This window comes from Triturus cristatus, chromosome 4_2 (assembly GCF_964204655.1).
Source record: "Triturus cristatus chromosome 4_2, aTriCri1.1, whole genome shotgun sequence".
NCBI classification, from domain to species: domain Eukaryota; kingdom Metazoa; phylum Chordata; class Amphibia; order Caudata; family Salamandridae; genus Triturus; species Triturus cristatus.
This window is the reverse complement of record NC_140586.1, coordinates 301,551,602-301,564,295: the sequence shown is the minus strand read 5'-3', so window position 1 is coordinate 301,564,295 and position 12,694 is coordinate 301,551,602. Positions and strand designations below refer to the sequence as shown.

Sequence of the window (12,694 nt, the reverse complement as noted above, 5' to 3'; positions counted from 1 at the left end):
GTAGATTCATGTGAAAAGGCATATAGATTCTTCTCTCTTCAGGTTTCAGTCGTGATATACGTCATGGTATTTCTAAAAGTCAGTAACCCACCCAAAATACCATTTTGTTTTGGAGATTTTCAAATATCTACATTTGAGTTAATTATACTCACTTTTGTAGTACCTAAGAATATTTATCGTCCATTTTGCAAATCTTATCCTGGTTTCTAGCTGGGTTCACAGTACAACTCAAGATTTTGGAGAAAACACTGCAATCCAACAGGAATGTATCTACCTAATAACACATCATCTGTGTCACCAGGTGCGGGTGTGTGTGTGCTTCCAGTCTTAGGAAGGAAGCCTTTCACATCCAGTAGAACACTATGAAGAGCGAAAGGGGCCAATAGGCAACCTTGCTTCACTCATCTTAAAAAGGATATCTTATCACTAAAGGTTTATTTCTGTATGAGAAGAAAGCTAAGTATTGGTGTAAGGCAAAGTTGTGCTTCTCGAGAGGGCTTCTCGAGAGGGCTCCTCTGGGACTCCTAGGTAGCAAAATTTGAAAAATAAAAATGATCTCTATATGTTGACAAAGGCTCTGCCTTGAATGATATACACACAGTATATAATGGCAGATTTTTATTTTTTCAATGCACTGGTTATCCAGCCAGAAAACAAAAAAACCCTGATTATTGTTGCTTGATTCTTACAAAGTCCAGTTTGAGAAATATGAAGGATATGGTTTCCCTTCTCCTAGTTTTGTAATTCTAAAAATCCCCTGCAAGTACTATGCTACACTGTCAAGAAACGACAGTTCAGCAGTTGCCTTTCGTTTAACGGTCCGGCATTAGCCAATACCTTTTAAAATGATGCATATAATATATTTACTTACCGGGGCTTTCAACCAGAATCTTCATCTGTTGGTCTGTTAGTGTATCAGTCACATTTTTTGTTCACCCACTACAGCATACAGCATGGGGCAACAGGTCAGCCCACTTCAGCCACTGGCTAACTTCACTGTAAGTGAGGGTATTCTGCTCTTTCACAAGGAGCATATCCACACACAGAGTAGCTCCCTTGTGGGCCTGGGACTTCTACAGCTAATGTGTGCTTTTTGAGACCAAAAACATATGTTTGCTTTGATCCAATGTCTTTTTTATAGACAATGAGGCCACATTGGGTTCCTCAACTGTAAAGTTTGCAAAACAAACATGACCAAATAAGCATTGACAAAGCCAGAAGTCTGGAGGACAGCACCAAACTAGGGGTGGGCGGTAAACTCCACTTTGCTGGCAGAGTGCGCATAGTTTTGCCCACCCCGTGCTTCAGGAGTATGGCATTCCAGAAACACTCTGCGAAGTGCCACATGGCAGAGTTTTTCTCATGCACGACTCGTCAATATTAAGTTGGTGAGCACGAGTGAGAATATCAAGCGCTAGGATGAGACCTGGAGCAATATCTTAACGTGGGTGGTTGTGGCAGGTCACTACCCTTCGCGTTGAGAAAGCTGCTGCTCAAGTAGAAGATCTACTCGAGCAGCAGAAAGAAGCAGCGACCAGTGGCGCGGCGTGTGGTGCCGTTCGTGTTGATTTTGCAGCATGGAACAAGCTCCCAGGGAAACGTGCCAAAATTCCTCTGCTCATGTAAAACTCAGTAAGCTCTACACATCCTTACACCAGATCTACTGGTTTTGCCAATCCTTGTTAAAAATGGGCACCAAAACCAAACCATCCCATTCTTCTGTAGTCCAGCTCAGGTACAAAACTGCCCTCATAATATTGCCTCAGACCAGAGCCCAACCCACCATTTTGGAATGTGCAGGAAGGTGACCCGTCCAACCATCAGGGCTGTACACCTTAGAGGGTTTGGTGTACTTCATCACTTCAATAAGACTTCGAGGAATAATTGAAGGCATCAGCATGGGTGGCATTCCTATGCCCTTCACCATTATATAATTATACAATTTTCCAATATGTTTTTCACAAAAGTGTCTACTGATACATTTCTCAGTTTCAAACCAATTGCCCGAATTTATGAGTATCCCTTTTCTGCATTACAGTGAACATGAAACCCTATGTTTTAATTGCACTGTGTCTTTTGAATTCTGAAACAGGACTGGCTGTTCCAGGTGAGAGACAATCCAGAATGGAGACACCACAGTTTTCAAAGGACTGAGTATACAATCTTATGAAGAGAGGATTTAAGCATGTATAATCTGTAAAGGAGGAAGAATAGGCAAGGAACTGAGAGCATCAATGAATACCTGAATAAATACAAATACAGCTGAAGCCAGAGAGAGAAGATACAATATAGATATCGCATACATCATATCTATGTATTTAGTCAAAAGGGAGAGGGGACATTTGATATAGACTTTTAGCATTCTGAGGGGGCTGAATGCAGTAAAGGAGGTAGAGCTGTAATATGATAACCCAGTACCACAGACACACATGAGAAGGGGATGGCTGTGCAATAGTCAGTGTGGGGTACCTCATAAAAGGAGAAGCAGTCTGCAGTGAATTCCAATGCAGGCTGGAACCAGACTTCAGAGATGTTTGTAGAATGCTCAGAGCAGATTGCTACATCCACAGACTTGAATGGTCCTACAAGGAAGAACCACAATGACTATTATATGATTAACCTGGAATAAAGGTGGCAATAGGGCAAAGTGGACTCTAATAAAAACCCAATGGTCTATTTCAGTGCAATGCCTGTTTGCAACCAATACCTCCCTAAGCAGTGCTGAGCTGGACATTGGCAGTGTTGGGAGTGGTGAGGTGCTGTGCACCAGAAGGGCTCCCCTCATGTCTGCTTCCATGGATTTACCCATTCAGTGTATTCGGTGAGAGACGTTAGCATGAACTCTGAGGGATTCAGACATCAATTTCCTACACCCAAACATTTTTGGCCAATTGTTAGAGATGTCACTGAATAGAGGCCACTTGTTTGCCTCAAACACTTGGCTTAAACAATATGCTACACCATTACAGAAGAAATGGGACTTGGAACGTCAACATAGAAGTCCTAATCCCAAGGGACTTGGAGCTGGGTAATTGCACTTCAGGTACAGATCTGTTCACAATATTGGACACGGCAGAATATTCCCTCCAACAGCAAACATATAGGAAGAGCCTCTTTGCTCTTGCTCATCTGAAAAAACATTATCAACTTGTATCTTGACTATAAAACATTGTTTAATTAGCCATGGTAGGATATCTGTAGACTATCGAATTTATGAAAGGACTAAAACACTGGAGTTCACTTAACTTTCGGACTTCATTGAAGGTATCACATATCAGACAAGCTCATCGTTCAAGCATGCATCATGCCAGACAAGCTCTTCAGTGGATCCCTTGAGTACATAAATATTTTCAAAACAAAGAGAAGCTAATTTTCAAACACCAAAGCGCATTTCACCCCTAGTGCCGAACACTTGGGGGCAGATTTACTAATATTTGGTGCAACGCTGCAAGACAACTTACTATGCAGGCACCCTTGCACTATGGTGCAAGGGTGCCTGTGTTACGACCAGGATTGTTTTTGTACAGAGAGGAACACTTTCCTACACAAAAACAATCCTCTCAGGTGTTTTCCTCTTCCTATGTGAGCTGCAGAATGTGTGCCATATGTAGAAAGAGGAACATACAAGGGGAAGAAACATATTTCTCTTCGTTACCCCTTACCACCACCCTCCCTTGGAACGTGTACCATTTTGATACAGTCCAAGGTTTACTAGTGTTAGTAAATCTGGAAATGCACCAAAAACCATGGGTTGAGTTAGTCCAGATTTACTATGCCATGCAGAGCCACGCAAAGTAAATCTCATTTATGGTCTTCCATTGTCCTTGCGTCACCTTGGGTGACAAAGGGAAATACAAACCTTTATTAATTCGGCCCTTGTTCTCCATGAGACCTCACAATTTTCAGCATATCTTTTGAAATACACCCAGAGCCTGATTTATCAACATTTCTCGCAACACAGCAAGACAACTTACTGCATTGCTCTGCATCAAATAGAGAGAGCAGGAATATGCCATTTTTAGGTCTCGCCTAGCGAACGCAGCGCAGCTGCTTCGCTTGGCGAGACTCTATTGTTGTTGCTTTTTCTAGCGAAGGGAGACAAACCATGTGCGCGCACGGACATCCGATGTGCACGCGCATGGTGTCTCCTCTGCTTCACACGCTCCCACCGGCGTGCCCGCATGGCGTCTTGTCTCTGGCTTCCACCGCACACTCACAAGCGCATCGCATGCTTTCACTTTCTGTCCCCCGTCGGCTCCACGGAGACAGTTTGTTTATTTCTTTATAGCTCTGTGGAGGAATCCGATCCCCTTAATTCATGTGATAATTTATGAGTTTACACGGTGTACTTTAAACTGCCTTAAACAATTAATTTAAATACAAAAACTGAATTCATGAAAACATATTTGGGGGAGGAGGCAGGGTAGAGATGTAACAGTTGGAACACATTAAGACTGTTAAGTATGACTGATCTCGGTGAACCCAACTCCTGTTCTTTCCACAGAAATAGCTATGTGCTTACCTCATGAATTCCCTTTCTTTCTCGGAAATGATAGCATTTCATGTGACCCGTTACATTACTCACAAGCCATGCAATCGTGTTCTTTGTTTACGCTCGAGACCACCATTAATTAGAACGTCATAGCAAAGACTGCATGGATTAACAATCAGAGAGTTGTATATTTCGACTGCATTTTACATAGTAGGTCTTTCATAAGTGAGGTACACCCTCCACACTTCGGATATACAACGGATGCTCCTCGAAAATGTTTCAAGTACTTCAAGTCTCATTACAGACGTAGTCGTCACGTTAGAGAAAAGAACTTGCGGTTGAAACATAAACACCGGTATATAAATAATCGGTTCATAGGCGTGTCTGTTTTTTCTGTCGTGAAATGTTTGCTTCACGTCACTTGTGTTTCTCTAGCGAAGACGGCTGCTTCATGTCACTGTCTTGGTATTGCTTTAATTGATAATGGCTTTCCAAACACTGCTTTCCCTTGAAGTTCTTAAAAGGGTTTTCTCAATGGGAGGTACGCGTGCCTGCGCGCTTATATACGTTGTGTACGTCAATTCTAGCAGGAGCATGCTGGGCTGCCATCAGAGTTGTCATCTGGACCCATCTCACGCTGAGGGTGCAATTTGGTTTGGATTTTTAGCCATTTCAGTAGTAAAGCTGCTTGGATACTTTGATTTGCCTTCCTGGGGGTAGCTAAGAAAACATTTTCTTTTTTGGGGGGGGGGGGGTAATTCTTCCAGCAATCGGCAGAGTGAAGGTGCAGGGGCTCTAAGAAGGGGTGCAAAAAACAACAAAGCCTCATTGACAAGCAAATGGTCTTTTAAAGACCTGTGAAGTACTTGGGTGGGCTGTGTGTGTGCCCGGGAAGCTGTTTCAGCCGAGCTAACACACACGACAGGGGGGGGTCTGGAAGCCCTTTGAGCCCAATGGGCATTGCGCGCCTGTCTGCAGCTGTTGGCTTAAAAGCCAAGACCTTCAAAAACACAGTCCTATAAGATGGAGCCAGTTTAGGGCCATACATGTGTAGTGTGTAGGAAGCAGTTTGGGGAGTGCTTGTTGGTTTTGGGGAAGGAGTGACAAAGGTGGCTCTGTTGGATGTCAGCATACAAAATCGTCAGTGTGTCTGTGTGGTAGTGGAAAGGTTACCAGATGACTAAATGGCAATGCCTTTTATTTATGTTTTAAAAACTAAAACGTAAATAAAAGGCATTTCCATTTACAATGACAATAGCTCAAACTCTCACAACTGCGAGACCTATTGCATTGCAAATGCTTGTTAGTTACAGATGGTGCATTCCTGCTCGCTCTGTGCAGGCGCACTTGTGGCTGCCAAGCGCCAATGCAGGCAACTTTGCACCATGGTGCAAGGGTGTCTGCATTACGGGCAGGATTGTTTTTTTTCAGGAAGGGACACCTTTCGGTACAAAAACAATCGTCAGAGGAATTTTCCTCTTTCTACGTGGAAAAAGAAAATAAGAGGAGAAATAAACATATTTCTCCTCGTTATGCATTTTAACGCATTCACCGTTTTACTAGTCTTATCAAATCTGGCAATGTGCCAAAAACCATGAGTGGATGCTTAGGAACACCCACCCTTCACCTTTGGAATGCCTTCTCCAACAGAGAGACTTGTTCTGCCTTGCATTACTCCAGATTTGCTATGCCACGCAGAGCCACCTAAGGTGGAATAGTAAGTGTGATTTAAGGACTTGCATCACGTGGCTTGACGCAAGGGCAATACAACTCACAAGCCCTTGATAAATCTTGCCCCAGAGGTTAACTGCAGCAATTTCAAGCAGAAACTTAAAACCCACTTAATCTAATTGAGGCCTTCTGCCTGTCTCCCAGACCTTTGGCAACCCTCCACAAAGACCAATGCAGCTTAAGCTGTCTCAGCGAAAGATTTATTTCAGATTGATTAGGCTCTGCTGAAAATGAGAAGTTACAATGGTTGAATTTAGGCTCATGCTGAAACTTTGAGAAGTAGGTGATTATTAAAATGTGTTGGTACACTTTGATACAGATAAGAGTTTTTGTAAGGACATACTTAAACACATTTTAATAAGAGCAAATTGTGATTTGCACCTCACCTGTAAAGATATCTTTAATAAAAATCCTAAGATTGAAATATTGAGTAGTGGTACTATTTTATTGGTGAAAAGATTTATTGTAGTAACCACCAAAAACAGTGTGTGTAAATGGCACTATGAGAGTTGTGTTGAGGATGACTACTGGGTTATTGAACTCACGATAGGGCTAGCATGGAGAGAAATTGATTTTGGGACAGATTGCCAAACCTTTCATGCAAAGCAACACAGCAAGATAACGTGGAGAGGTAAGGAATTGTACTAATATATGGCACATTCCTGCTCTCTGAGTGCTACCTAGTACCAACTGGCACCCTTGAACCATGGTGCGAGGGTGCCTGCATTATGGACAGAACTGTTTTGGTGCAGGAAGGGCCACCTTCCTGTGCAAAACAATGCTTAGTAGCTTTCTTTCTCTTTCTATGTGAGTTGAAGAATGCAGCACACTTAGAAAGAGGAAACAAATGAGGAGATATTTCTCCTCGTTGCTCCTCTATTGGGAAGGTGCACAATTTTGACACATTCCCAGGTTTACTACTCTTCATAAATCTGGGAAAGTGTTAAAAAGCATGAGTGGATGCGTGGAAACACCTACTCTCCACCCATGTAACGCCTTGCCGGAGCAGAGTACTGTAAGGCAGTGACTTGAGCTGCCTTGTGTTACTCTAGGTTTACTAAAGCCACACACAACCATGCAAGGTGGCCTTGAGTGGCTTAGTAAAATCTCACTGAAGCCCTTGCATTTCCTTATGCTGACTTGTGTGATGCAATGTCAAGTCTGGTCCTTAGTTGCTTCAAGAACATTTGGGAAAACCTTTTGATATAGTATGAGGAACATGTATTTTCCTTTGTTGAATGGTTCTGTACTTTCAAAAGACTATGGTATTGTGTCCTATTTACTTAGAACTATATTTCTGTTTGATTGAATGTATGTATTTGGCTGTTTATAAAGTCTAATAAATTATGTATATGAAAAAAAAATAAGTGATATGTCAATCTTATGATTGATATCTTTCACAAAGCAAAAATAATCTGAAGGCGGCACTAATGCAGCGAGGGAGGATATTAGCTGGGAATCACAGTGCAAAAATATATGGACTAGAAGGATAGTGCATCACCTAAACCTAGCTGTGAAGATAGACAAAAGACTGGTAAGACTTACAGAAAAGCAGAGGACATTCCTGGTAGCTCCAATAATGGACAAAGAGGTACTCATAGCAGGCATGTCAGAAACTTTTGTGGGGCCCAGGTCAAGAAGTTTTTGTAGGTCCACTCTGATTTTCTCCTTGCAAAAGGAAAACATTGCTCTTGGCGAAGACAAAAGACAATATTTGTCACCATCTGCTGTTTTAGCCAGTTTAGTTGCTACATAATGAGGGAACAGGCGAGATTTAAAAAAAAAATTACATTGAATACTTCTGTAGCCCTTAAAAATGGTGCGACATAAACAATGCGTCAAACTACGCCCTATTTATAAAGTGACACATCTAGGCAGATGTGTCACTTTGTAAAGCCCTGCAATACATTATACCTGTGTCAGGTATAATATATGTAGGGTGGACGTAAAAAAGCCTTGTAGAAGTGGCACAGTAAAATCTATGAGATTTCACTGCGTCACTCCTACGACTTGACTGCGACACAAACTTTATGTCTGCAGTGATGCAGGGCCTTTTACGTGGGGCTCGCCCATGTGTAATGACACATTGCTGGAGTTGCGTCAGTTTTCTGATACACTTTAGCAATGCCTCATTACTGCGCCACCAGATACGTCAGGATTCCTGACATATCTGTTCAATCCTTGTAACATGGAGCACCATAGTTTAAATACAGTGCATCCATGGTGCCGCAAGGATGGCACAATGAAAAGTGCTGCATCGCTGTTTTTGGCTTTTCATAAATTAGGCAGGTGGAGTCCAATGCAAAGATTCCCAGATTCCCTCTCTCCTGATAGCCCTGAGTAAAAGGCACGGGAACTATGAAAACCACTAAGGCGACAAATCTAAATGAATTTGCAGTAATTTTCTATAAGAAGTTCTGCCTTCATCTACCAGACACACTAACAATAATTATTTTTAAAAATTCAGGGATGATTACTACATTAATGACCGAAGCTGCAGTAGCAGTGATCCGAAAATTAAGCAAAAGCCAACAATAAACCTTTCCCCTACACGGGTGTGAAGATATTAACTGAAATATTGGCTATATGACTGGACTTGTTGAAGCCCAATATGTTATATCCAGAACAAACTACTTTGTGTAAGATGCAAGCAGGCAACAATTCTAGCAGGATTTTATACATCGTAAAGAAGGGTCAAACCAACGGGGTGGAAATTTGCCCTGGTTACAGTCGGTGCTATGTCTGGCTGACTTCAATTGACATCCATGAGTGAATCGCCCTGCTTGAAGCTACATGCCATCTTTGGATGGACGGCAGTGTCTAATGTTAGCTCGCGTTGGCTGAAGTTAGGTACCCAATGTAGCGGGAGTCTGAGGAAGAGGATGGAAGGGTAAAAACAAGACCAGTCTACTGTGGAGTCAACTAAACTTAGGAAAGATTCCAATTAGACTCCATTGGTGAGGTGCCCTTGACCCTTCTGGAGATGTTGGGGTTTTTATTAAAACATCAGAAACACAGCAAAAAGTAACTGAAAATAAATACTATTTAGGAGGAGGCAGGATATAAGGAAAAGACATGTAAATAATTCTGTGTGTAAAAAGAGCTAACTGCAAAGAGAATACCTACAGCAGAATAGGGAGGGATGACTTACGATAGATCCCATAGATACGGTTAATTATCTCTGCATTATAAATAGAATATAGAAGTGAGAGTGGAGACATGATAGAGACATTCAAATCTCCCATATCAGTGACAACAGTAAAAGGGCAGGAGGGGACATATGGGAGTTGTATAACTAAATCCAGCAGGGAGTGAGAATAAACCAAATTGATATAAGTGCTACGTAGGAGATGATCATTTCCGGTACATCCGGTTCAGTCAGTAAGTTTTAAGAAATTAAGTGAAAAAGAGGAAATAGAAGGTTACAGCCCTGCCAAGTAACCCAAGTCCATGCACGATAAGCTGCTCCAGTTAAGGCTTTTTAAATGCATTCTGGGACTTGTGGTCTTGTTTATTCCAATATAAAACAGGACTACAAGTCCCTGAATTCCGAGGAAAAAACCTGGACTAGAGCAGCACATCACCCTTGTCCCTGGGAAACTTGGCAGCTATGAGGTCAGTAATGACAAATCATTTACTACAACAATGATGACCACTATGACAGGAACAAAAATAGACACTGAGACGAAGGCACAAACACTGAGACACAAACACAAGTTCAGGGATAATGGGTAAGAGAGATATGGGAAGGGACACTGGAACAGAGAGATATGGGAAGAGGCACTGGTATATGGAGACATGGACACTTGGACAGGAGACGCAGACAATGGCACAGAGATGAGCAAACTGGTGACAGAACGCACGTAAAGAGAGTATGGGCCATATGCATGAACACATTTTCCCATAGACACAGAATGGGCAAAACCCTTTGATGCATCTGGCCCTATGTGTCAGAGACCAACAGTGAGCCTCTCATGCCAGCAGACTTAGCTTTATCATTGAAGCCATGCAGATTCATTGGTTGGCGATCGTGGTGGGGGCAGTGCAGGCAGCGCATTTCTTGTATAACAGCGAGTGCTCGAGACCCCACGTGCAGAACTCAGCATGTGACACTAGCCAGCTTAGAGTGCCTAGCAACGCACACACATTTGGCAAAGCACGCATGATGCCACACTCAGAACTTGGCATGTAACACAAGCTAGCTAGTATTACCTAGCAACACTCTTGCATTAGACACAGGGACAATTGCTGATGTAGCAACTCTATGTGTTGACGTATTACGCACTGGGAATGTCGCACATCAATTAGCCATATTGGATTGGACGCTATTGCAAAACATCAATTGTAGAGTTGGTGGAACTCTATGCTTCGCAGTGCTTGTAGTTACTTCTGCAGAGTAATGTTGGAGTGGAGACACCACAAATACTAGGGTGACCATTCATGTGCATGTCTGGTTATAATTTGTTTCAGTTGTTATAGCAAAACAGGTGCCTCTGGATTTACTAATATGTGTGCAGATGCCCAAACCTTGAGTTTGACACCTCCACATGCATTCTTATTTACTCCTGGTGAACCCCCAAGAAAACGGTTAATTGTAAAGAATAATTCTTGAATTATATATCTACCATGGAAGATTACATTTTGGAGAAGTTTTTTCCAGCAAGTAAAAATTAAATTTGACTTCACAGTCTCTTGGGCCTGAAGGATTAAGAGTTTATGGTCAAATGGATATGAAAGTTAGATCTCAGGAGGATGTATTCAAGAATGCATTAGACAACTTGGATAATTACTTTCAGCCTACTGTGTGCACAGCAATTGAGCATTATAATTTCTTCTAGAGTTAGCAAGACACTGATGAGAAGATAGATGATATGTTGCAGATCTAAATAAATTACCCATTACATGCAAGTTTGGGGCATTACATGATGAGCTAATAAGGGACCAAATCATAATGCACACCAATGACATTGCTTACAGGAGAGGTTGTAGTTGATTGGGGAATCCAGCCTCAAGGACATAATTTTGTTGGCTAAGAAAACAAAATTGACTAAAAGATGTGCCAGAGCTGCTGTAAAATCCCCATCTTCACAAATAATTAAACTATTTGCATAATTTTACCAAGTAGTTTATCTAAGGTTGACTCAAATGTTAAACAGAATCCTCACAAAAGCACTCATTATATGCCTACAACTTCCGCTTGTGAGGGGAAGAAAATGTTAGATGCTTTAGATGTGGTAGTAAGGTACATCTGGCTGCAAGTAAAACCTGTCCAGCAATCAAGGCGAAATTTTCATAGTGTGTAATATTGGGATCTTTCACTAAAGTGTGCAGGAAAAAATGCAATACTGTGAAGTGTGTAATGAAGAATTGGGTAGAGTCTTGAAGTAAAGAAGATTCCGATTCTGCAGAAGGAGTGTTACGCGTACATTACATTATTGTGTATTTGGTTAAAACTTCTAGGAGCAAATCTCTGTTCATCATTGTTGACAAAATGGTTTAAGAGGATACATTTGTTGAGGTATTAGGAAGAGATATGCTCCCTCTTGATGTTCTTTTAGAAAGCTTTGCATGGGAAATCATACCTTTACTTGTTTACAGCTTATTATCATTTGAGTTCAAGAATGAGAGGGCTCATGGTACATTCTATGTAGCTGAAACGGGACCTTCAGTATTCGGGAAGATAGAGCAACGAGCATTAAGTATTGCCTTAAATCCCAATAGCATGGAACAAGTACTATTGGCAGAAGATAAACCCCTTCTGCATGAGAGTGGTTACTCTCATGCAGAAGGGGTTTCCAGAGGTATTTTCTAGAACAGTTGGGAAACTCAGTGGATTTACTCACAGAATTGTTGTTAAGAATGATGCAGAGCTTATTTGTCATAAGGTGAGGAAAATACTTGTTAGCATTAGAGAGGATGTTTCGGAAGAACTAAATAAACTGATTACTAATGGCATAATTGAACCAGTCAATGCCACAGAGTGGTTGACTCTGTTAGCAGTAGCTCACAGAGGTACTGGCGAAATCAAATTGTGTATAGACCTGAGAGATCTTAACAAGAACATCAAAGTTGACAAGTTTCCTTTGCAGAGAATTAATCAATTAAACAAACAAATGGTATCAAGTGGTTTTCTTCCATCAATCTCACTTCTTTTTATCACCAAGTTCCTCTTCAGCTTGAAAGCAGGGATTCTACTGCTTTTATTACACCATTTGAATGCTACAGATTTGTGAGAATGCCGTTTAACTTGGCATTACCTGCTGCAGTTTTCCAAAGGTTGATGCATAGATTGTTTAAAGACATCTATGGGGTCATCTATTTCCAAAATGACATATTGGTAATAGGTAAAAATAAGGTTGAGCATGATTCTTAGTTGAGGAAAGTACTCAATATTCATAAACGCAATGGACTGACTGCTGAGTTCCAGAAATTCAAATTAGTACTAAGGTCTGTAACCTATCTCGGTCATGA

At 41.5% G+C, this 12,694-nt stretch overlaps 1 protein-coding gene across 1 annotated transcript in view; it reads right to left on the bottom strand.

The window, feature by feature from the left end:
• The window catches only part of PAPPA2 (pappalysin 2), a 687,952-nt gene that overhangs the window by 434,263 nt on the left and 240,995 nt on the right, over nt 1-12,694 (bottom strand). The gene's annotated exons all lie outside the window — the stretch shown is intronic.